Source organism: Papio anubis, chromosome 3 (assembly GCF_008728515.1).
Source record: "Papio anubis isolate 15944 chromosome 3, Panubis1.0, whole genome shotgun sequence".
NCBI lineage: Eukaryota > Metazoa > Chordata > Mammalia > Primates > Cercopithecidae > Papio > Papio anubis.
In genome coordinates, this window is record NC_044978.1 from 42036885 (window position 1) to 42061897 (window position 25013).

Genomic DNA, 25013 nt, shown 5'->3' on the forward strand with positions numbered 1-25013 from the left:
CCTTCTCCTGGCCTGCAAGGTTTCTGGTGCAAAATCTACTGATAGCCTTATGAAGTTTCTCTTGTATATGAGAAATTCCTTTTGTTCTTGCTGTTTTCAAAATTCTCTTTGCCTGACTGTTGATAATTTGATTATAATATGTCTTGGTATAGTCTTCTTTGGGGTTATCATGTTTGAGGATCTTTGAGCTTCATAAATCTGGATGTCCATTTTCTTCCCAAGATTTGGAAAGTTTTTGGCCATTATTTTTTTTAAATAAACATTCTGTCTTTCCTGTAGTTTTTCTTTTTTGTAATCCCATAATGTATATATTGGTTTGCTTGATGACATTTCATAAACCTCGTAGGCTTTCTTTTTCTTTTTCACTTTTTTCTTTTTATTCTGTGGCAGGATAATTTCAAATGGGCCTATGAGACCATAGAGTCTTCTTCTTGATTGAATCTGCTGTTGAAAGTCTTTATTGCATGTTTTATGCCATCCATTGTATGCTTCAGCTCTAGAATTTCTATTTGGTTAATTTTTAGTAATTTCTATCTCTTTGTTAAACTTCTTATTTTGTTCATATATTGTTTTCCTGAGATTGATGAGCTGTCTGTCTGTCTTCTCTTTTAGCTTGCTGAGTTTCCTTGCAACAATTATTTTGAATTTTTGTTAGTCACGCAGTTTGTATATCTCCATTTTGCTGAAATCAGTTACTGGAAAATTATTGTGTTTGTTTTTGTGACATCACTCTTTGAAATTGTTTTTGGCTTGTTTCTTGTGGACTTGCATTGATGTCTGTACTTTTGAGGGATCGGTCACCTCGTCCACACTTTGTAGACTGGGAAAAGACCTTCATCTGTGTGTGGGTGTGAGAGCACTGGCTAGGAGGATTGTGGTGGTTCTGGCCCTTCAGGGGAGGATGCAATGGTGCTTCTGGTCTTCGAGAAGGCTCAGTAGTGAAGTCTCCATGGAATTTCATCAGCTGAAGTTAGTGTTGACAAAGACTGCAGGAGTCCTCTGCAGCTAAGGCTGTAGGTGTCTACATTGGCAATTGGCTATGGAGTCATTGGTGGTGAAGTCTGTTAATACCCACCTATTCTTATTTATTCCTTCCAGGAATAATTATAGCTGAAGGGATCACTCTTAGCACTTGGACTAGCACATGTGATCACATGCACTGGTGGCAGCACCTGGGTTAGATTTGGGGCACAGACACATTTGACATAGTGGTAGATGTGTTGTCTAAGGTACAAGAACACACCAAGTGTTTGTGGGAGCACACCAAATGGGGTCTGGGGCTTGGGGGTATGTTGAATGAGTGTGGCATTTGGGGCAGAAGTAGAAATGTACTTACTACAGTGGTGGCACCAGTGTTCAAGGTGCAGGTGATCCAAGTGGCCCTGGATCTGAGGTCTAGGTCATATGTGCAGTTGTGGGAAGGTGTAGCAACTCTGAGGAGAAGGGGGTTGGGTAGGGCACAACAGTGGTGGCTGTAGTCCTCAGGATGGGGCTTAGGAATGGGCTTTGGCCCCAGATGGGTTGGGGAGCAGCAACAGCAGCTTTGGCAGGAAAGGAAGTGCAGCAGTGCTCTCTCTCTGGTGGGGGTACAACAGTAGCTTCTTTTGTAGTGGGGATGTAGTGGTGGCTCCTTTGGGGTGGTGGGCTGTGGTGGCTCTTCCAGTGGGGGAGGTGCTATAGCTGCTCCTTGGTGGGGGAAGTGCAGTAACATGGACTCTGTCAAACTGGGTCCTATGTTGATGAAGGCTGCGGGGGACCTTGGTGGTGAAAGACACAGGGTGTCAGTGGTGGCAATGAGGGCTGTTGTGGTCTTACTGCTCTCTTTTCCCACAGTGTGGGATGGGGAGTGAGGCCAAGGGGATCCCTTTTGACACCAAGCCATGTCTGACAGAGGGATGGAGTAACACAAGCATACTGCTTTCTATGCTTTTTCATGTAGCCACTTTCAGCCTCTGTGCACCACAGGATTCCTGTGGATTCTTTATTATGTTTTTGGAGTTCTCCCATGGCTATTCTTGTCAGCATGTAATTTTTATTCATTATTTTTATTGGGGAAGGACATGCATCAGGGCCTTCTAAATGGTCATCTTGCTCCTATAACTCCACTGGGAGAAACCAAGGTATGATTCTTACAAAGACTTTTTTCCTGATTATAGAATCTATAGATGTTTATTATAGGAAACTTAGAACATATAAAAATGCTCAAATAAAAAAATTCCTTCCATTCCAATCTCACCATGGTTAACATTTTCATGTTCTTTCAGTCTCACTATCTGTAAATACAGTAAAATTTTAGTAATCTTGCATAAACACCTTTGTATATGTAAGTGAATTTACTGGTTCAATATATGCTAAAATTATTTAGTAGGTATTTTATACTTACTCTCTGTAAAGATATAACAATTTGGATTCCTGTCAAGTTAGATATCAGGGTGCCTATTTTTTTCAAATTTTCATCATCACAAGATATCATTGACTAAAAGAATTGGTAACATTTGTAGGACAAAAATGATATTCTTTTATAATTGGTATTTATGTGACCCCTTATGAGGCTTAATGAATACAGCGACATTTGTATTCACTGAGCTATATCTTTTTATGCTTCTATCTTAGTGAGTAACACAGAATCTGGCATTAGTAGCTACTCACCTAATTTTGTTTTTATTGATAAATTACAACTCTAATAATAAGACTATTCAGTTGGAAAGTTTTATTAATTTACTAAGGATATCAAATTATCTCATGGACAGGACTCAACATAGTTGTGTGTGAGGTGCAAACAGGGGTTGGGAACGGTGAGGAGGGGTCAAAGCTTAAACTAATACTTAAAGAGGAGAGTTCACCTGGGCCAAAGGGAAGTTGAAATAACACAGGAAAATGTTTCAGAAAGAGGGGCAACCAAGTGCAAGGTTCTCAAGGTAGTAGAACGTAGTATCTAGATGAAGTATATGGTTTCAGGCAGATGGAGGATAGAGAGTATTTAAGCTGTTCAGGGAAACACTAACCGGATCATAATGGATTTATTTTTCTAATGAGTTTTAACTTTATCTAGAGGATAACTTGATAATATATTATTAAACACTTCAAACTATATATTGACTCAATTCAGAAATTCCACAATGAAAAATGTACTATAAAGAAGTAGAGATGCAACAAAAATAGTCTTTGTATCATTAATCATAACAGTAAAAGCTGGACACAGCTTAAATATCCAATTATAAAAAATTGATGGAGTAAATTATGCTCATTCTATAAAATTATATTGGTCATTAAAAACACATTTTGGAGGAATGTTATTAGAAAATATTTTTTTCACATAATCTTAAGGGAACACATTATATGTAAAATATGGTCCCAAATTTTAAAAAAATGAATGATGTAAAAGTGTTGACAATTTAAAGTGTCATTTCTGAAAGGTACAAATTAAATAGAGCTTCTTCATTTTCTATGGCTACTCTCATATTGTTCTTGAGCCCCTTTGGCTAGGTGGGTGTACATGTGTCTTACTTAAATTGGCCAATTAAATACAATTTACTCTCTTCTAGTTAAAAAGAGGCTCTTGTTTTTAAATGGTCTTATTTGGGCAAATCTTCAACCTTTCACAGTTCTTGCTCAACCCCTTTTGCTCCCCCATATGGCTGCCAGCTATGCTGAAGCAGGTAAGACTTCCAGCTGGCTAGAGAGGGAAGCTTTAGGTATGTTTGCCAGTGTCCCTTGGTGGTCCTGTAAATTACTTTAAACCTGTTGTGGAGAGATATCATTCCACTTGTCTTGGGCATTAGCCTCTTCCTCATCATTACTGAGGTGCTTGTTCCTACCTGGTCTTTGGGCCTGTGATGCCATCTACTACTTGTGAACTCTATTCTTGCTTCTGCCTTAATGTCCTGGCCCTCAGAGGTATCTATATTATGTTTCCATGCCTCTTTTTTTGCGTCAGCCTTTCCCCTTGGGTGGGAATATTTTGAAAATCTGAATTTCCTTTATACCACAAACAACCTGGGAGGTATTTTTTGATGCACTTCCCTCTGATACTCTTGCACTGCCATTGTTGCACCATCTTGGATGTGGTTTCAGGCTAAGTGCAAGGCTTCTGGGGGAGTTTGCAGTCTCCACCAGACAACACCAGTATGAGTGGAACACTAGCTTGGATGCTCTATTATCCTTTGATATTAATGTGAATGTCTCTACAGTGCATTCCCCACATCCCATGAAAGTCTGGAGTTTAATCTACTCACTATATCCCTTTCATGAATTCTTCTTTCTTTCTTCCAGAAGCGGAAGTATTTTTCTTTCATTTTCTTTTCTATTCTGGCTGGGAGCATTTCCATATAATGTTATTTTTCAGGATGTTTTGATGGGAAGCACGCAGGGAATCATGATTTTTAAAAATCTCTTGAACAGTTTCCTTCACAGCACTTGTTATGTGCCAGGTACTATTTTTAAACACTTCACAAATACTAAATTATTTGTGTCTCCTCAAAATTCATATATTGAAATCCTAACCCTCAATGTGATAGTATTAGTAGATGGGGCCTTTGAGAGATAATTAGGTCATGAGGGTGGAGACCTTATGAATGGGATTTGTATTCTTATAAGAAGAGACACAAGAGCTTGCTATCTGTCTCTGCTCTCTATCATGTGAGAAGATGTAATGAGAAGGCAGCCATCTACAAACCAGGAAGTGAGTCCTTACCAGACACCAGGTCTGTTGACACCTTGATCTTGGACTTCTTAGCCTCCAGTGGTATGATAGATAAATGTTTACTGTTTAAGCCACCAGTCTATGGTAATTTGTTGTAGCAACCCAAACAAAGACACATCCCCGTGGTTGAAACTGCAAAGGAAAGTTGAGATGCAGAGAATTCAGAAACTGCTAACAAATATTTACCCCAAAAGAAAGGGACTGCACACAGAGGTAGAAACCCTGTCACTCAGTCTCAGCCAAACAGCCAAACTGGGAGAGGGCTTTTGAAGCCCCTATGTCAGTATGAGTGCAGGGAGACTTTGAGAAGCTTGAAAATGCTATAAATTTGAGCCCTATAGGGTACCTGGTTACCAATCTTTATGCTATAAATTTGGGCCCTGTGAATTCTTTTATTATTATTATTATTATACTTTAAGTTCTAGAGTACATGTGCACAATGTGCAGGTTTGTTACATATGTATACACGTGCCATGTTGGTGTGCTGCACCCATTAACTCGTCATTTACATTAGGTATATCTCCTAATGCTATCCCTCCCCACTTCCCCACCCCACGACAGGCCCCGGTGTGTGATGTTCCCCTTCATGTGTCCAAGTGTTCTCATTGTTCAATTCCCACCTTTAAGTGAGAACATGCGGTGTTTGGTTTTTTGGCCTTGCGATAGTTTGCTGAGAATGATGGTTTCCAGCTTCATCCATGTCCCTACAAAGGACATGAACTCATCCTTTTTTATGGCTGCATAGTATTCCATGGTGTATATGTGCCACATTTTCTTAATCCAGTCTGTCATCGATGGACATTTGGGTTGGTTCCCAGTCTTCGCTATTGTGAATAGTTCCACAATAAACATACGTGTGCATGTGTCTTTATAGCAGCATGATTTATAATCCTTTGCAGGGTGAGGCATTGCCTCACCTGGGAAGCACAAGGGGTCAGGGAATTCCCTTTCCTAACCGAGGGAAGAGGTGACAGCACCTGAATTCTTATAACTAATCAGCTGAAATTTTCTTCTAAGAGAAAGCCTCATATTGAGAAATGACTTCAGGGGTTAAAATCCACATTGACAGCTGGACAGAGCCACTAAGGGGAAAAAAAAGATTCAGATATGAAAACGAGAAGAGAAAAGAAAGCAGATTTCAGAAATAATTGTTTCCATGTTTTAAATTATTCAATTGTTGGTATAGAACTATGAGTCCTATAATCATGAAACTAAGAAATATCATCTGGTTCATCCTGCTCTCCTACAAAGCAGGCTCCTCTTAGAAGCACAGAAAAATGTGTTATGCTTAAACATGAGTGACATAAAAGGATTGTGATTAAGTTCTATACAAAGTTATGATAAAGGAAAAAGTGAGCAAAGTAACATCCCCAAGTACACTGAGGCTAAAAACTGTAACCATAATATTTGAAATAAATTTTTAATAGGTTGAGATATCAGCAAGATGGCAGAATACCATTTTTACCACTCATCCCCCTGCAGAAACATCAATTTGAACAACTATCCATGTACAGAAATACCTTCACAAGAGCTAAGGAAAACAGTTGGGAGATTACAGTATCTTGAGGTAGTGCAGAAATAAGAAAAGATACATCGAAGAGGTTAGGAAGGACAGTTTTACATTTCTCTTGTCAGCGGGGAGAGTGGGTGGTGGGGACAGGGGAGACATCCTTCACTTGCTGAAAGGAGAGGAAAGTGAGCACCAGATCTTAGATCCGAACACCAGGCACACGCAAATGCAATTCAGCACTGGGAAGGTCACTTTGTCTCCACATACTACGCTGGTACCCATAGACTGTGCATTTAGGTTTACCCCAGCACCAAGCCTGATCTTGCAGTCCCAGTGTCCAGGCCTGCCAGGTACACTCAGTCTTCCGGCCTGCTCTACCACCAGGCAGCCCCACCCAGTAGCCCCAGGCTCTACACTGGCCCCAGCACTGGGCCAGCCCCAGTAGCTGCAGGCTTTGAATGCCAGGTCAGCCACCAGAGACAAGGCTTCAGAATCATCCCGCAGTCTCAGTCTCCAAGCCAGGTGCAGTGGCTCTTGGCTTCAGGCTTGCCCAAGCCCTCAGGCTGGTCCTGCAGCCCTAGCCATCAAGCCAGCACCTATGGACCCAGCCTTCAGGCCAGCCCCTGTGGATATAGGTTCTAGGCTCACCCAATGCCAAGGCCAATCTCTGTGACTCCAGGCTTTATGGTTCCCCAGTTTCCAATCCAGCCTAGAGCCAGATCAGCCCGTGTAGCCTCAGACTTCAGGCCTGCACCAGCACTAGGTTGGCATATCTGGCCTCAGGTGACAGGCTGGCACTTACAGCCATAGGCACTAGGTCTGCCTAGTGTCAGGCCAATGACTGCATCCCCACCCTCCCGACTGACCACACGTCCCTCCAGGCCCATTCCAATAGACCCCAGTGCTGGACAGCCTCCATGGACTCAATCTCCATGACTTCCCCTACAGACCCAGGTTCCAGGCCCCAAAGCCCCAGGACTCAGGTAGGCCCTTGCAGACCTAACCTTCAGGCCAGCATCAACAAACCTAGACTTGAGATTAGCCCTCATGCACCCAAGCTCTGGGCTAACTAGGACCTCCTAGGACCCAAAATCCCAGCCTCCATGGCTTCAGGTACCAGGCCAGTACACACAATCCTAGGCTTTAGACCAGCCCCTGCATACCCAGATTTTATGCCTGCCTCAGCACCAAGCCGGCCTGAGGATCCAAGGAAGTCCTAGTGGCCTCAGGCTTCAGTGGACCCTGGGTTCGGGCCTCTTCAGGAGACCCAAGGTCTAGGGCAACTTCAGTAGACTTTAGTGCCAGACTGGCCCCTGTGGTTCCAGGACCATCCCTGAAGATCCTGTCTCCAGGTCAACCCCATGGACCCAGGACCTAGGCACATCTCCATGGACTCAGGCTCCAGGTTGACCCCAGTGGACCTAGGCGCCAGGCCTATCCCAAGATCTGGTCAGCTTCTGCAGACTCAAACTCAAAGATTACCCCAGTGCCAGGTCAGCAATGTGAATCAAGGCTTCAAGTCAGCAACCACATATATAGGCTCCAGGCCCACTGTGGCAGAACCAGGCTACAGACATACACCCCCTCTCACCCTGCCACAAACCTAAACAACAGGTCTACATCAGTGAACAGAGGCTCCAAACCCAACCCTGTGGACTCAGGTACCAGCTGATCCAGACACCAGGCCAGCCTGCCTGAGGACTCCAGCAGTAAGTCAGCCTACAGACCAGGCCAGATGTCCTGCTGAAAAATCCCTTCAGGGGCTGACTGGCTTTGTGTGGGAATGCCCTTTACCAATCTGTAAAAACTAAAATAAGTCACTGCTTCAAATGTGCAGGCATCAACGCAGCCACAAGGATGAAATATAATCAGGGAAACATGACACCATCAAAGGAACAAAATAAAGCCCTTACTTCTTCAGAGTAACTGGCTCTGAAGAAATGGAGACTTATGAATTGCCTGACAATTCAAAATAATTGTTTTAAGGAAGCCCAGTGAACTTCAAGAAAATACAGAGAAGTAAATCAATGAAATCAGGAAAACAGAGAACCAAAATGAAAAATTTAATGGAGATATTGAAATTATATATATACACACACACAAATGTTATAACATATATAACATAATATATGCATATATAATGAATTCTAGAGCTGACAATTATAATAAATGAAAAGAAAAATGCATTAGAGAATGTCAATAGCTGACCTGATCAAGCAGAAGAAAGAATCCATGAATTTAGAGACAGGTTATTTGAAAATATGGGACCAGAAGAGAAAAAAAAGGAATAAATGAAACTAATGAGACATATGGGACAGCATCTAACAAACAAATATTCGGACTATAGGACTTCAAGGAAAAGAGAAACATTGGACCAGAAAACTTAAAGAAACAATTGCAGAAATTTCTCCAAATCTGGGGAAATATATAAATATCCAGGCACAGCAAAGTCAAAGTTCTCCAATTAGATACAACCCTAACAAGACTACACCAAGAAAATTTATGATTAAACTGTCAAAAATAAAAGATAAAGAGGTCATTCTTAGAGCAGTAAGCGGCGGGAGGGGAGGCGCGGGAAGAAAAAGCCTATCACTTATCAGGGAGTTCAAATAAGGCTAGCAGTAGACCTCTCAGCAGAAAACTTACAGACCAGATGAGAGTGGGATGGTATTTTCAAAACACTGAAGGAAAAATAAAGTCAAAACAAACCTACCAACCAATAATAATTTATCCAGCACAACTGTTCCTCAGGTATAATTAACCCAGCAAAGCTGTTTGTCAGATATGAAGGAGAGACAGGGTTTCTCAGACAAACAAAAGCAAAGAGAATTCATTACTACCAGACCTGTCTTACAAGAAATGCTAAAGATAATTCTTCAAGCAGAATGAAAAGTATATTGTCAAATTCAGAATACACTAATACTGTAATGGTAGTGTGTAAATGACATATCTTTAGTACAAAAGTTAAAAGACAAAATTATTTTAAAATAACAGCTACAAAAACTGTTAAGAGATACACAGTATTAAATGATATAAATTGTGTCATCAAACACATAAAATTGGTGGAGAGGTTAAGAAAGAAATGTTGAGGATTTTTAAGTGATCAGTTAAGTTGTTAACAGCTTTAATGAACCTATTATAATTGTAAGATGTACATTGGCCTTGTGGTAAAAATAAAACAAAAACCTACAGTAGATACACAAAAGATAAATGATAAGAATTCGAAGCATACCACTAGAGAAATATCACCAAATCACAAAGGAAGACAGCAAGAAAGGAAGAAAGGAACAAAGGATCTGCAAAACAACCAGAAAACAATTAAAATGACTGTAAGTCCTTGCTTGTCAATAATTATGTTGAAAGTAAATGGATTAAATTCTCCAATCAAATAGAGTTGCTGAATAAATTTTTTAAAATCCCAGCTATATACTGCTTATAACAGATTCACTTCAACTTTAAAGACACACATAGCCCAAAAGTGAAGGTATGAAAAGGATATTCCAGACAAATGGAAACCAAAAGAGAGCAAAGTTAGCTATACTTATATCAGATAAAAATAGATGTTAATACAAAATTATAAAGAGAGACAAAGAAGGTCACTATAGAATGATAAAGGGGTCAGTTCATGAATTGGATGTAACAACTGTAAATATATATGCACCCAATATCCAAGCTCCTTAATTGTATGAAGCAAATATTTATAGATCTGAAGGGTGAGATATACTGTAATACCATAGTAGTAAGACATTTTAATGTCTCACCTTCAGCAGTGGACCAGTCATCTAGACAGAAAATCAACAAGGATACGTTGGACTTGAACTGCACTTTAGATCAAATGGACTTAACAGACATATACAGAACATCGCATCCAACAGCAGCAGAATACACATTTTTCTCAAGCCACATGGAGGATTCTTCAGATATATTACATTTTGAGCCACAAAACAAGTCTTAATAAATTTTAAGAGACTGAAATTATATCCAATATCTTTTCCAATCACAATGGTATGACACTCTCAGCAGAAACCTTACAGACCAGATGAAAGTGGGATGATATATTCAAAACACTGAAGGAAATGAACAGAATGAAATTTAGAAAATTCCATTATTTACTCCTGAACAACCCAAATGGATCAAAGAAGAAATTATAAGGGAAATTAGAAAATGTCTTCACACAAACAAAAAGGAACACACAACATACCCAAGTCTATGGGATGCTGCAAAAGTGTTTGTAAGAGGGAAGTTTATAGCAACAAATATCTGCATCAAAAAAGAAGAAAGTTCTCAAGTGCAATCTATTATTTCATTGTAAGGAACTAGAAAAAGGAGAATAAATTAAGCCTAAAGTTAGCAGAAGAAAGAAAATAATAAAGATCAAAGAAGAAATAAAGGAAACACAGAATAGAAAAAATAGATAAGATCAAAAGGTGAAGAGTTGGTATTTTTGACAAAATAAGCAAATTCAACAAACCTGTAGCTAGACATAAATAAAATCAGAAATGAAAGAGGAAGCATTACAACTGATTCCACAGAAATACAAATAAATCCAAAAGGATCATAAGAGACTATGAACAATTATATACCAAAAATTGGTAGCCTAGAAAGAATGGATAAATTTCTAAATACATACAATCTGTCAAGACTGGATCATAAAGAAACAGAAAATCTGAATAGAACAAGAATGAGTAACAAGACTGAATCATTAATTTAAGAAAACCCAAATAATTTATGTTCTCACTTATAAGTGTGACCTAAACTATGAGGATGCAAAGGCATAAGAATGATATAATGGAATCTGGGGACCAAGAGGGAAGAAGGGAGAGTGGTGAGGGATAAAGGACTACACATTGGGTACAGTGTACACTGCTGGGTGACAGATACATCAAAATCTCAGAAATGATCACTAAATAATTTATTCATACAACCAAAAACCACCTGTTCCCCAAAAACTATTTAAAAAGTCTCCTGTCAAAGAAATGTTCAGTATCTAATGGCTTTATTGCTGAATTATACCAAGTATTTAAGCAAGAAGTAACTCTGATCCTTCTCAAACTCTTCCCCAAAATTGAAGTAGAGGGAATACCTACAAACTCATTTTACATGGGTAGCATTACCCAGCCAGAGAAGGACACTAAAAGAAAAGAAAACTGCAGACCAATATTCCAGATACACATACATCCAAAAACCCTAAAACAAAGACTAGCAAACTGAATTCAACAACACATTAACAGGATCATTCACCATGATCAAGTGGGATTTATCCCTGGGATGCAAGGATGGTTCAACATATGCAAATCAATAAACTTGATACATCACATTCATGGAATAAAGGGCAAAAACCATATGATCATCTCAATGGATACATAAAAAACATTTGACAGAATTCAATATCCTTCTATGATAAAAACACCCAACAAACTAGGTATAGTAGGAATGTACCTCAACACAAAAAAGGCCATATATGACAAGCCTACAGCTAACATCATATTCAATGGTGAAAAGTTGGAAACTTTTTCTTTAAAAGATCAGGAATATGACCAAGAAGGCTTCTCTCACCGCTTCTATTCAACATGGTACTGGAAGTCCTAGCCAGAGCAATTAGGCATGAAATACAAGAAAAAAAAGGCATCCAAATTGAGAAGGAAGAAGTGAAATTGTCCCTGTTTACAGATGACATCGTTTTATAGAACGTCCTAAAGACTTCACTAAAACACCATTAGAACTAATAACAAAATTCAGTAAAGTTGCAGGATATAGAATCAACATGCAAAAATCAGTAGGGTTTCTATGTACTAATAACAAGCTACATGATTAAAAATATCCCATTTTCATTAGCTACCCCAAAAGTGAAATACTTAAGAATAAATTTAACCAATATTAAAAACCTATACTGTATACTACTATAAAACATTGATAAAAGAAGTGGAATAATACATGAAGAAATGGAAAGATATCCCCTTTAAGAAGAAGATTGAGGAATTAATATTGTGAAAATCTCTATACTACCCAAAGTGATCTACAGATTCAATGCAATCTTCATCAAAATTTCAGTGACATTTTTTACAGAAATGGAAAAAATAATCCTAAAATTCATGTGGAAGTAAGAGACTCCAAATAGCCTAATCAATTTTGAACAAAAAGAATAAAGCAGGAAGCATCAGTCTACCTGACCTCATATACAAAGCTACAGTAATCAAAACAATATGGTACAGACATAAAAACAGACACATAGACCAATGGAAACAAATAGCCCAGCAGCAAACCCACACATTTATTATAGTCAATTGATTTTTGACATAGATGTTAAGAACACACAATAGGGAAAAGGCAGTCTCTTAAATAAATCATGTTGGTACAAATGAATATCTACATGCAGAAGCATGAAATTAAACCCTTATCTCACACTATAAAGAAATTTCAACTCAAAGTATATTATAGGCTTAGTTCTAAGACCTAAAACTGTAAAATGACAAGGAAAAAATGGGGGAAAATGTTTATGAAATGGTCTGGGCAATAATTTTTTGGATATAAACCCAAAAGCAGGCAGCAAAAGCAACAATAGACAACTGGGATTACATTAAACTGACAATCCTCTACAAGTCAAGGAAACAAACAACAGAGTGAAGAGGCAACTTATGAAATGGGTTAAAATATTTGCAAACCAGAGATCTTAAAAGGGGTGAATATTCAAAATACATAAAAAACTAAAAAAACTCAATAGTAAGAAAAATAACCTGATTAAAAATGGGAAAAGGACCTAAATAGGCATTTCTACTCAACAGATAGATAAAAAGATGTTCAACCTCACAAATTATCAGAAAAATGCAAGTTAAAACCACAATGAGATATCACCTTTCACCTGTTGGAATGGCTGTTATTAAAAAGATAAAAGATTAACAAGTATTGAAGAGGATATGGAGAAAAGGGAACCCTAGCACACTGTTGGTGGGAATGTAAGTTAGTATAGCCAGACTGGAAAAAGAGTATGCAAGTTCCTCAAAAAATTAAAAATAGATTTGCCATATGATCCAGCAATCCCACTACTGGGTATACATCTAAAGGAAAATAAATTACTATGTTCATACTCCCGTGTTTATTGTAGCATTATTCACAATAGACATGACACAGAATCAACCGAAGTGTTCATCAGCAAATAAATGAGTAGGGAAAATGTGCTGTATAGATACAGTGGAATACTATTTTGCCATAAAAAGCAAATTTTGTTATTTGTAACAAAATGGATGAACCTGGAGAACATTATGTTGAGTGAAATAATCCAGGTTCAGAAAGATAAATACCACATGATTTTACTTATATGTTGAATCTTAAAAAGTTGAATGCATAGAAGCAGTGAGTTTGGTTACCAGGAACTGAGAGTTGGGAGAGTGGAGAGATGTTGGTCATAGGATAAATATATTCAGTTGGCTAGGTGCAATAAATATGAGAGATCTGCAACACTTTGTACAACACTTTGACCATAGTTAGTAATAATGTACTATACTCTTGAAAGTCACTGAGAGTAGGTTTTCAGTGTTCTCACTACAAAAAGTGTAAAGTATATGTGGTAATTCATTTGTTGATTAGCTCAACTTAGCCATTCCACAATGTGTACATATTTCAAAACATCATGTTGTACATGATAATTATACACAATTTTTATGTGTCAGTTAAAATAAATATATTTAAAATAAATGCAAGGAGCTTTCACTTCTGGATGTACCTTTCCCTATTCTTCCAGCTAAGCACTAACTAACTAAAAATCCTGGACCTTATATGTAAAATAGACAATAGAAGCCATTGAAAAAGAAGAAGGCAGTCTGGCTAAGAACTTAGGGATGTGAGGGGTGATGTGAGTGGTTGGCTTTTTTTGGGTCTCATGTATCTCAGACTTGGATCTGAAAAATCAGAAGCCCCAAAATGCTAATGAGTGCAGACCAACAAAAACAATAAAAACCGCTCTAAAGCCCTATCTCTTTAGCCAGAAGTCCAGGAAATGGACAACCTAGCAAGACAAAAAATGTTTCGACATTAATTTGTTGACTCCAGTTAAACATATGTAAACAGTTGACCCACTTCCAATCACAAAATCAAAGGCTGAGTGGAAAGCTAGAGTTTCACCATTGCAAGACTATGAAAAAGCACCAATCAACCCCTCTAGGGTGATATCAGAAAAGGCCAAGTAAGAGTTTAATTCTGCCATTCTTGTAACAAGGCCCTGTGGTGTCAGAGAAGACGACTGCTTCTAAACAGTAATGAGGATTATATCATGTCAGGTGTCAACTGAGGATGAGTGGGTATCTAAGAGACTTCTACCTTTGCTTTGAAGAAATGAGGCAGCCCCACCTTTTCTTCCCCTTCCTGAGCAGTTTTAGAGAAAGCCAGCTAAAACAGAAGACTTAATAATATACAGTCTTGGAACATAATAGGAAAATGCCTGTTTTTTTTTAGTTCAAAGTCGTTCATCATCCTACAGACAATAAATTTCTCAAACTGAATAAAGAAGACAATCAGTAGATGCCAACATCGAGATGACAAAGCAACTGTGATAAAAAATGCAACAAGTAATTACAAACATATTTGAGCCACATGAAAAATTAAAAAAAAGTCTTAGCAAGAAAAATAGTCTTAAGAAATAAATATAAGATATAAAAGGGAATCAAATAGAAATTTCAAAATGAAAAAATACAACAACCGAAAATAAAAAGTACAATTAATGGGCTCAACAACAGAATGGGTGAGACAGAGGAAATATTCAGTGAACTGTAAGAGAGTAGAAATTACCCAATCTGAAAAGCAGAAAGAAAGTAGACTTTTAGAAAGAAACAGAGCCTTAGGGACCTGTGTAACTACAAGAAAAGATTTAACATTTGTGGGTTTAGAGTACTGGAAGAAAAGGAGGAAAAGGATGGGGCTGAAAAGTGCCAGAAGAATAATGACTGAAAATATCCCAAATTTGGTAAGAGACAAATCTACAAATTTAAGAAGCTGAATGAATCCTGAATGGGATAAATCCAAACAAATTCTCACGAAGATACATTATAATTAAACTTTTATAAACTAAAAACTTTTTAGGGCACCATAGTTTCACTTTACCTATAGGTGAAAAACAATTCAAATAATAATTGATTTCTTACCAGGAACTATGGGACCCAGAAGGAAGTAGCATATTTTTGAGGTGCTGAAATGAAAGAACTGCCAGCCAGAATCCTATACCCCACACAAATATCTTTCAGGAATAACGAATAAATTAATACATTCTCAGATGAAGGAAAAGTATGGGAATTTGTCACTAGTGGATGTATTCTAAAATAATTGAAATTCTCTAAATAGAAATTACATGATAAAAGAAGAAAACTTGGAACATTAGGAAAGAAAAACACAGTAAGAAAAAACATGGGTAAATACAATAGGCTTTCCTTGTCCTCTTGAATTTTCTAAATTATGTATGTAGTTGAAGCAAAAATTACAACATTGATGTGGCTCTAAATGTACATAGAGAAATTACTTAGGGTAATTATACATGGAGGGGGGTAAAGGAACTAAGTTATGTATATTTCAGTCAAACTGGTAAGATGATGATACCAATAGGGAGTAGAGTATAATTCTGTGATTCTATCTATATGTCTGTCTGTCTAGCATCTATATATCTATCTATCTATATCTCTATTTAAAATGTAATATCTAGAGTGACTGCAAAAAAGAACTATCAAAAACAGTATAGGTAAATCAAAATAGATTCCAAGAAAATGTTTAAATAGCCCCCAGGAAGGGAGAAAAAAGAAAATAAAGAGAAAAAAAAAAAAACCAAAGAGAATAAACAGAAAACAAAAAATAAAATGGCAGATTTAGGCTAGGCCCTAATAATAATTACATTAACTATAAATGGTCTAAATATGTCTATTAAAAGACAGAGATTGACAGATTGGATTAAAAACACCACTTGACTATATTCTGTTCATAACAAATTCATTCAGTTATAAGCACATAGGCAGGTTGAAAGTAAAAAGATGAAGAAAACACATCATGCAAACATTAATCAAAAGAAAGCACAAGTGGCCATATGAATATGAGGTAAAATTGATTTTAGAACAAAGATTACTAGAGAGGGAAAGAGTTATTACATAATGATAAAAAAATCAATCCATCAAGACAAGATAGAAATCCTAAATACATATGCAACTGAACAACAGAGCTTCAAAATATGTAAAACAAAAACTGATAAAACTGAAAGGAGAAATAGACAAATCCTCTCTTAACAATTGATAGAAAAATCGACAAAATTATTAATATAGATGAACTCATCAACCAGCAAGATCTAATTGTTATTAATAGAGCACTCCACTCAACCACAGCAGAATGCACTTTCTGGGCCATAAGACAAACCCTCAGTGAATTTAAAAGTATTGAAATCATATAGAGAGCATTCTCCAACCACAATGGAATCAAACTAGATGTTAATAACAGAAAGATAACAAGAAACTCACCAAACTCCTGTAAATTAAACAACACACTTCTAATTTATCAATGAATAAAGAAGGAAGTTTCAAGGGAAATAAAACTTTGACAGAATATAAATTAAAACAAAACTTATCAAAAATAATGAGAAAAAGAAAAAAAAACTGGGAAAGAAATATGTAGCAGTAAATACATATGTAAGAACAGAGAACACATCTCAAATTAATAATCTAATCTCTCATGTCAGCAACTTGAAAAGAATTGTTGCAATATAAACTCAAAGCAAGGAGAGGGAAGGAAAAAATAAAGATAAAGCAGAAATAGACATTGAAAATAAAAAAGAGAGAAAATATATGTAGCAAAGAACTGAATTTTTGCAAAGATCAATAAAATTAAAATTAAAAAACTTATAGCAGTATCACCAAAGAAGGAATGCAACAGGGGCGATCAGTACAGACCCTGTAGATATTAAAAGTATAATAAGTGAACACCACAACTAACTCCACACCCATATATTTGATAACTCAGATGAAATGGTTTAATTCCTTGAAAAATATAAATGTCACAACTCACCTAATATGAAATCAATAATTTAGATAGACTTTATGAAGGAAATTGAATATATAATTCAAAATCTCTCCAAAGGCGTAAGGAAGAATTAACATCAATTCTACACAACTTCTTTTGAAAAACAGAAGAGAAATGAGTATTTTCCAATTTGCTTTATGAAGTTACCATCATCTTGATGCCAAAACAAAGACAGTAAAAAAAAGAAAATAGCCTGTAATCCCAGCACTTTGGGAGGCCGAGACGGGCGGATCACGAGGTCAGGAGATCAAGACCATCCTGGCTAACCCGGTGAAACCCCGTCTCTAGTAAAAAAATACAAAAAAATAGCCGGGCGAGGTGGCGAGCGTCTGTAGTCCCAGCTACTTTCGGGAGGCTGAGGCAGGAGAATGGCGTAAACCCGGGAGGCGGAGCTTGCAGTGAGCCGAGATCCGGCCACTGCACTCCAGGCTGGGCGACAGAGCGAGACTCCGTCTCAAAAAAAAAAAAAAAAAAAAAAAGAAAAAAGAAAATAAAACAAAATATTAATAGATTAATATCCCTCATAGTTATGGACACAATAATTCTTTAAAAAACATTAGAAAATAGAGTTCAGCAATTTAAAAAATTATATCCCATTACCATGGGGAATTTATTCCAGGAATGCAAGGCTATTGGTTTTAGAAAATAAATAAATGTAATCCACCATACTAAGAGGCTAAAGAGGAAAAATCACATATCAATCAGTGAAGAAAACCATTTGACAAAATTCAACATCTATTCATTATAAAAACCCTCAGAGGTATATAAATTGATAGAACACTTTCTCTATAAGCAAAAGAACACCTGCAAACACCTGTAGCTATCATTACACACGATGGTGAAAGTCTGAAAGCTTTCTAAGGTCCAGAACAAGGCAAAAATGTGCATTCTCACCAATCTTATTCAACACAGTACCATCATTTCTAGGCTGTAAAAGTCATGCAGGTTGGAAATAAATTAGTTAAACTGTTCCTATTTACAGATGATATAATTTTCTATGCAGAAAATCATAAGGAATCTACAAAAACAATAAACAAACAAAAAAACCCTCCTGGAACTAATAAATGGTTTCAGTGAGAGCACAAGATATAAGAAAAACATAAAAATCAACTGTATTTTGATAGTTTAACAATGAATACAAAACAATGAAATTTAAAATACAACATAACTTTGAATTACTCCCCCAAAAATGAACTACTTTATCCTCACTATGTTGGCTAAAATCTAATAGATAGTAAGTGTTGGTGAGAATATGGAGAAATTAGAAACTCATTCATCACTGGTGGGAATATATAAAATGATGCATCCATTTTGGAAAACAGTCTGTCAGTTCTCCGAAAGGTTAAACACAGAGTTTCCACATGATTCAGCAATTCTACTCCCAAGGGAAAGAAAAAAATATATATATATTTACACAAAAACCTGTACATCATTGTTCACAATAGCATTATTCATAATAGCTTAAAAGCGGGAAATAACTCAAATGTCTGTCAACTAAATGAATGAATAAATAAAATGTGGTATATCCATACAATGAAATATCATTTGGCAATACAATAAAATGAAAGACTGATACATGTTACAAAATAGATAAACCTTGAAAGTATTATGCTAAGTGAAAAGAGCCAGTCATTTTATTCTGTAATTCCATGCATATGAAATTTCCAGAATAAGTAACTCTATAATCGTAGAAAATACATTAGCGGTTACCTAGGCATGGTAGTGGGTGGGTAGGAAATGAGCAGCAACTACTAATCAACACAGAATTTCTTTTGGCAGTACTAAAAGTATTCTAAAATTGACTAAAGTGATGGTTGAACTACTTTATGAATATATTAAAAACCACTGAATGTTATACTTTAAGTGGGTGAATTGTATTCTATGTGAATTTTATCTCAATAAAACTGAACGTATATATATGCATAATGTATACATACATATGTACACACATATATAAATAAGTGTAAATCTTATACACATATTATATATATGAGTAAATCTAATAAAACATGTCAAGTACTTCTACTCTGAAAACTATATAATGCTGGTGAAAAAAATCAAACATGTTCATGGACTGGAGTACTCAACATAGTAAAGTTATCAATTATCCACAAACTGATAAACAGGTTTAATCACAATTTCTATCAAAATTTCAGCAATATATTTTTGTAACCATATCCAAGATTATATTAAAAATTTTAAGGAAAAGCAAAGGAATTAAAATTATAAAACAATTTTGGAAAAGAATAATAAATTGGAGTAACACTCTTCCTGATTTCAAGACTTGTAGACTATATAGCTACAGTAATCAAACTGTGTGGAACAACGGACACAGATCAATGAAACAGAAGAGAGAATCCAGTAATAGACCCATGAAAATATGCCTAACTAATTTTTTACGAAGTTGCAAAAGCAATTGAATAGAGATGCAATTCAACAAGTCGTCCTGGAGAATTGGAAATCCATAAACAAACAAAAAAATCCCTACACAAGTCTCATAGCTTACATAAAAATTGACTCAATGTCCAGAGAATTATGGCAAGTAAAAGCCAATTCCAATGCATTACATAATGTATGACTACATTTATATAGCACTCTTTGTTTTTTTTTTTTGAGACAAAGTCTCGCTCTTGTCACCTAGGCTGGAATGCAATGGCACGATCTCGGCTCACTGCAACCTCTGTCTCCTGGGTTCAAGTGATTCTCCTGTCTCAGCCTCCTGAGTAGCTGGGATTACAGGCACCCGCCACCATGTCTGGTTAATTTTTGTATTTTTAGAAGAGATGAGGTTTCACCATGTTGGCCAGGCTGGTCTCAAACTCCTGACCTCAGGTGGTCACCCGACTCAGCCTCCCAAAATGCTGGGATTACAGGCGTGAGCCACCACACCTGGCCTATACATCACTCTTGAGATGACAAAACTATAGAAATTAGTCGTTGCCAGGATTTAGAGATGGTGGTAAGGATGGGATAAGGATGTTGCTATGGCAGGGCAACATATGGAATCCCCATGGTGATGAAAATGTTCTGTATCTTGTCTGTATCAAAATTCATTCAATGAAAGTTAGACTTATGTTACAGTTAATTAATAACTACTGTGGTGACCTTAATGTCACAATATAATTTATGTAATTTCTATAGAATATATATAATTCTAATTTAAGCAGAACAAAAAAAATCACATGCTTTATGTGACTCTGACTCTAGTACCATACTTACAATGACTTTATTACAACTTCAGAATAATCAAGAACGTATGTCTTCAATTACACATGGAACATTATAAAATTTGCCATATCTTGTTCCCCAAAAAAACCTTAATAAATTCCAAAAAACAGAAAAATAAAAAAACATTTTCTGATCACAATGCATTAAAATTATTAATATAAATTATAAACAAAATAACAACAAAAATGCCAGAAGGTGGCTTATGGCTGTAATCCCAGCACTTTAGGAGACTGAGGTGGGCGGATCACTTGAGGCTGGGAGTTGTAGACTAGCGTGGCCAACAGAGCGAAACCCCATCTCTACTAAAAATACAAAATTTAACTGGGTGTAGTGGCGGGCGCCTGTAGTCCCAGGTATTCGGGAGCCTGAGGCAGGAGAACTGCTTGAACCTGGGAGGAAGAAGTTTTAGTGAGCTGAGATCATGCACTGCACTGCAGCCTGGGTGACAGAGCGAGACTCTGACTCAAAAAAAAAAAAAAGCCCTTTCATGTTGACATTTGAAATAATATATTAGTACATCTTGGTTAAAAGGAAAACTATATACTGAAGTTATATAATTTTTAAAATATAACAATGTAAGAATATTATATCAGAATGCATGAGATAAGCTAAAGAAGTTATCAGAAAAAAATGTATAGTATTAAATACTTCTGTCAATAAATATGGAAAACATGAATTGCACTCAACCAAAAAAGCTAGAAAAGGAACAACCTAAAGAAAGCAGTGTCTTAAATATAGTCCCGTGACATAAACTGTTGCTGTGGAAAAGATAATCTGATTTTCTTTCCCTTTTAAGTGACTTGGTCTTTTTTATATTTTTATTAGAGATGAGGTTTCAGCATATTGGCCAGGCTGGTCTCGAACTCCTGACCTCGTGATCCACCTGCCTCAGCCTCCCAAAGTGCTGGGATTACAGGCGTAAGCCGCCACATGGGGACTAGGTTTCTTTTTTTTTTTTTTTTTAATCTTTCTGACTAAAAAAATTTCTACCTTTTCATTTTTGATTTCTTCTATGGCATTATTTCTTCTTTTTTTTTTTAGTTTCCTTGCCGTTTATTCTTTTCTGAAAAAAATTAAACAAAATTACTTTTCCTTAAATTATATTTTAAGTTCTAGGGTACATGTGCAGAGCGTGCAGGTTTGTTACATAAGTATACATGTGACATGTTGGTGTGCTGCACCCATTAATTCGTCATTTACATTGGGTATATCTCCTAATGCTATCCCTCCCCACTTCCCCCACCCCTTGACAGGCCCTGGTGTGTGATGTTCCCCACCCTCTGTCCGAGTGTTCTCATTGTTCAATTGCCACCTATGAGTAAGAACATGTGGTGTTTGGTTTTCCGTTCTTGCAATAGTTTGCTGAGAATGATGGTTTCCAGCTTCATCCGTGTCCCTACAAAGGACACGAACTCATCATTTTTTATGGCTGTATAGTATTCCATGATGTATATGTGCCACATTTTCTTAATCCAGTCTGTCATTGATGGACATTCAGGTTGGTTCCAAGTCTTTGCTATTGTGAATAGTGTTGCAATAAACACACATGTGCATGTGTCTTTATAGCAGCATAATTTATAATCTTTGGGTATACACCCAGTAATGGGATGGCTGGCTCAAATGGTATTTCTAGTTGTAGATCCTTGAGAAATTGCCACACTGTCTTCCACAATGTTTGAACTAGTTTACAGTCCCACCAACAGTGTAAAAGCATTCCTATTTCTCCACATTCTCTCCAGCACCTGTTGTTTCCTGACTTTTTAATGATCACCATTCTAACTGGTGTGAGATGGTATCTCATTGTGGTTTTGATTTGCATTTCTCTGATGGCCAGTGATGAGCTTTTTTTCATGTGTCTGTTGGCTGCATAAATGTCGTCTTTCAAGAAGTGTCTGTTCATATCCTTTGCCCACTTTTTGATGGAGTTGTTTGATTTTTTTCTTGTAAATTTGTTTAAGTTCTTTGTAGATTCTGGATATTAGCCCTTTGTCAGATGGGTCGATTGTAAAAATTTTTTCCCATTGTGTAGGTTGCCTATTCACTCTGTTGGTAGTTTGTTTTGCTGTGCAGAAGTTCTTTAGTTTAATTAGATCCCATTTGTGAATTTTGGCTTTTGTTGCCATTGCTTTTTGTGTTTTAGACATGAAGTCCTTGCCCATGCCTATGTCCTGAATGGTATTGCCTAGGTTTTCTTCTAGGGTTTTTATGGTTTTAGGTCTAACATTTAAGTCTTTAATCCATCTTGATTTACTTTTTGTATAAGGTGTAAGGAAGGGATCCAGTTTCAGCTTTCTACATATGGCTAGCCAGTTTTGCTAGCACCATTTATTAATAAATAGGGAATCCTTTCCCCATTTCTTGTTTTTGTCAGGTTTGTCAAAGATCAAATGGTTGTAGATGTGTGATGTTATTTCTGAGGGCTCTGTTCTGTTCCATTGGTCTATATCTCTGCTTTGGTACCAGTACCATGTTGATTTGGTTACTGTAGCCTTGTAGTATAGTTTGAAGTCAGGTAGCATGATGCCTCCAGCTTTGTTCTTTTGGCTTAGGATTGTCTTGGCAATGCAGACTCTTTTTTGGTTCCATATGAACTTTAAAGTAGTCTTTTTCCAATTCTGTGAAGAAAGTCATTGGTAGCTTGATGGGGATGGCATTGAATCTATAAATTGCCTTGGGCAGTATGGCCATTTTCTCAATATTGATTCTTCCTGTCCATGAGCATGGAATGTACTTTCATTTGTTTGTGTCCTCTTTTATTTCGTTGAGCAGTGGTTTGCATTTCTCCTTGAAGAGGTCCTTCACATCCCTTGTAAGTTGGATTCCTAGGTATTTTGTTCTCTTTGAAGCAATTGTGAATGGGAGTTCACACATGATTTGGCTCTCTGTTTGTCTGTTATTGGTGTATAGGAATGCTTGTGATTTTTGCACATTGATTTTATATCCTGAGACTTTCTGAAGTTGCTTATCAGCTTAAGAAGATTTTGGGCTGAGACAATGAGGTTTTCTAAATATACCATCATGCCATCTGCAAACAGGGACAATTTGACTTCCTCTTTTCCTAACCAAATACCCTTTATTTCTTTCTCCTGCCTGATTGCCCTGGCCAGAACTTCCCACACTATGTTGAATAGAGTGGTGAGAGAGGGCATCCCTGTTTTGTGCCAGTTTTTAAAGGGAATGCTTCCAGTTTTTGCCCATTCAGTATGATATTGACTGTGGGTTTGTCATAAATAGCTCTTATTATTTTGAGATATGTCCCATCAATACCTAGTTTATTGAGAGTTTTTAGCATGAAGGGCTGTAGATTTTTGTCAAAGGTCTTTTCTGCATCTATTGAGATAATCATGTGGTTTTTGTCTTTGGTTCTGTTTATATGCTGGATTACGTTTATTGATTTGCATATGTTGAACCAGCCTTGCATCCCAGGGATGAAGCCAACTTGATCATGGTGGATAAGCTTTTTGATGTGCTGCTGGATTCAGTTTGCCAGTATTTTATTGAGGACTTTTGCATCAATGTTCATCAGGGATATTGGTCTATAATTCTCTTTTTTTGTTGTGTCTCTGCCAGGCTTTGGTATCAGGATGATGCTGGCCTCATAAAATGAGTTAGGGAGGATTCCCTCTTTTTCTGTTGATTGGAATAACTTCAGAAGGCATGGTACTAGCTCCTCTTTGTACCTCTGGTGGAATTCGGCTGTAAATCTGTCTGGTCCTGGACTTTTTTGGTTAGTCGACTATTAATAATTGCCTCAATTTCATAGCCTGTTATTGGTCTATTCAGGGATTCAGCCTCTTCCTGGTTTAGTCTTGGGAGGGTGCATGTGTCCAGGAATTTATCCGTTTCTTCTAGATTTTCTAGTTTATTTGCGTACAGGTGTTTATAGTATTCTCTGATTGTAGTTTGTGTTTCTGTGGGATCGGTGGTGATATCCCTTTATCATTTTTTATTGCATCTATTTGATTCTTCTCTCTTTTCTTCTGTATTAGTCTTGCTAGCAGTCTATCAATTTTGTTGATCTTTTCAAAAAACCAGCTCCTGGATTCATTGATTTTTTGAAGGATTTTTTGTGTCTCTATCTCCTTCAATTCTGTTCTGATCTTACTTATTTCTTGCCTTCAGCTAGTTTTTGAATATTACTGCACTTGCTTCTCTAGTTCTTTTAAGTGTGATGTTAGGGTGTCAATTTTAGATCTTTCCTGTTTTCTCTTGTGGGCATTCAGTGCTATAAATTTCCCTCTACACACTGCTTTAAATGTGTCTCAGATATTCTGGTATGTTGTGTCTTTGTTCTCATTGGTTTCAAAGAACATGTTTTTTTCTGCCTTCTTTTCATTATGTACCCGATAGTCATTCAGGAACAGGTTGTTCAGTTTTCATGTAGTTGGATGGTTTTGAGTGAGTTTCTTCATCCTGAGTTCTAGTTTGATTGCACTGTGGTCTGAGAGAGAATTTGTTATAATTTCTGTTCTTTTACATTTGCTGAGGAGTTCTTTACTTCCAACTATGTGGCCAGTTTTGGAGTAAGTG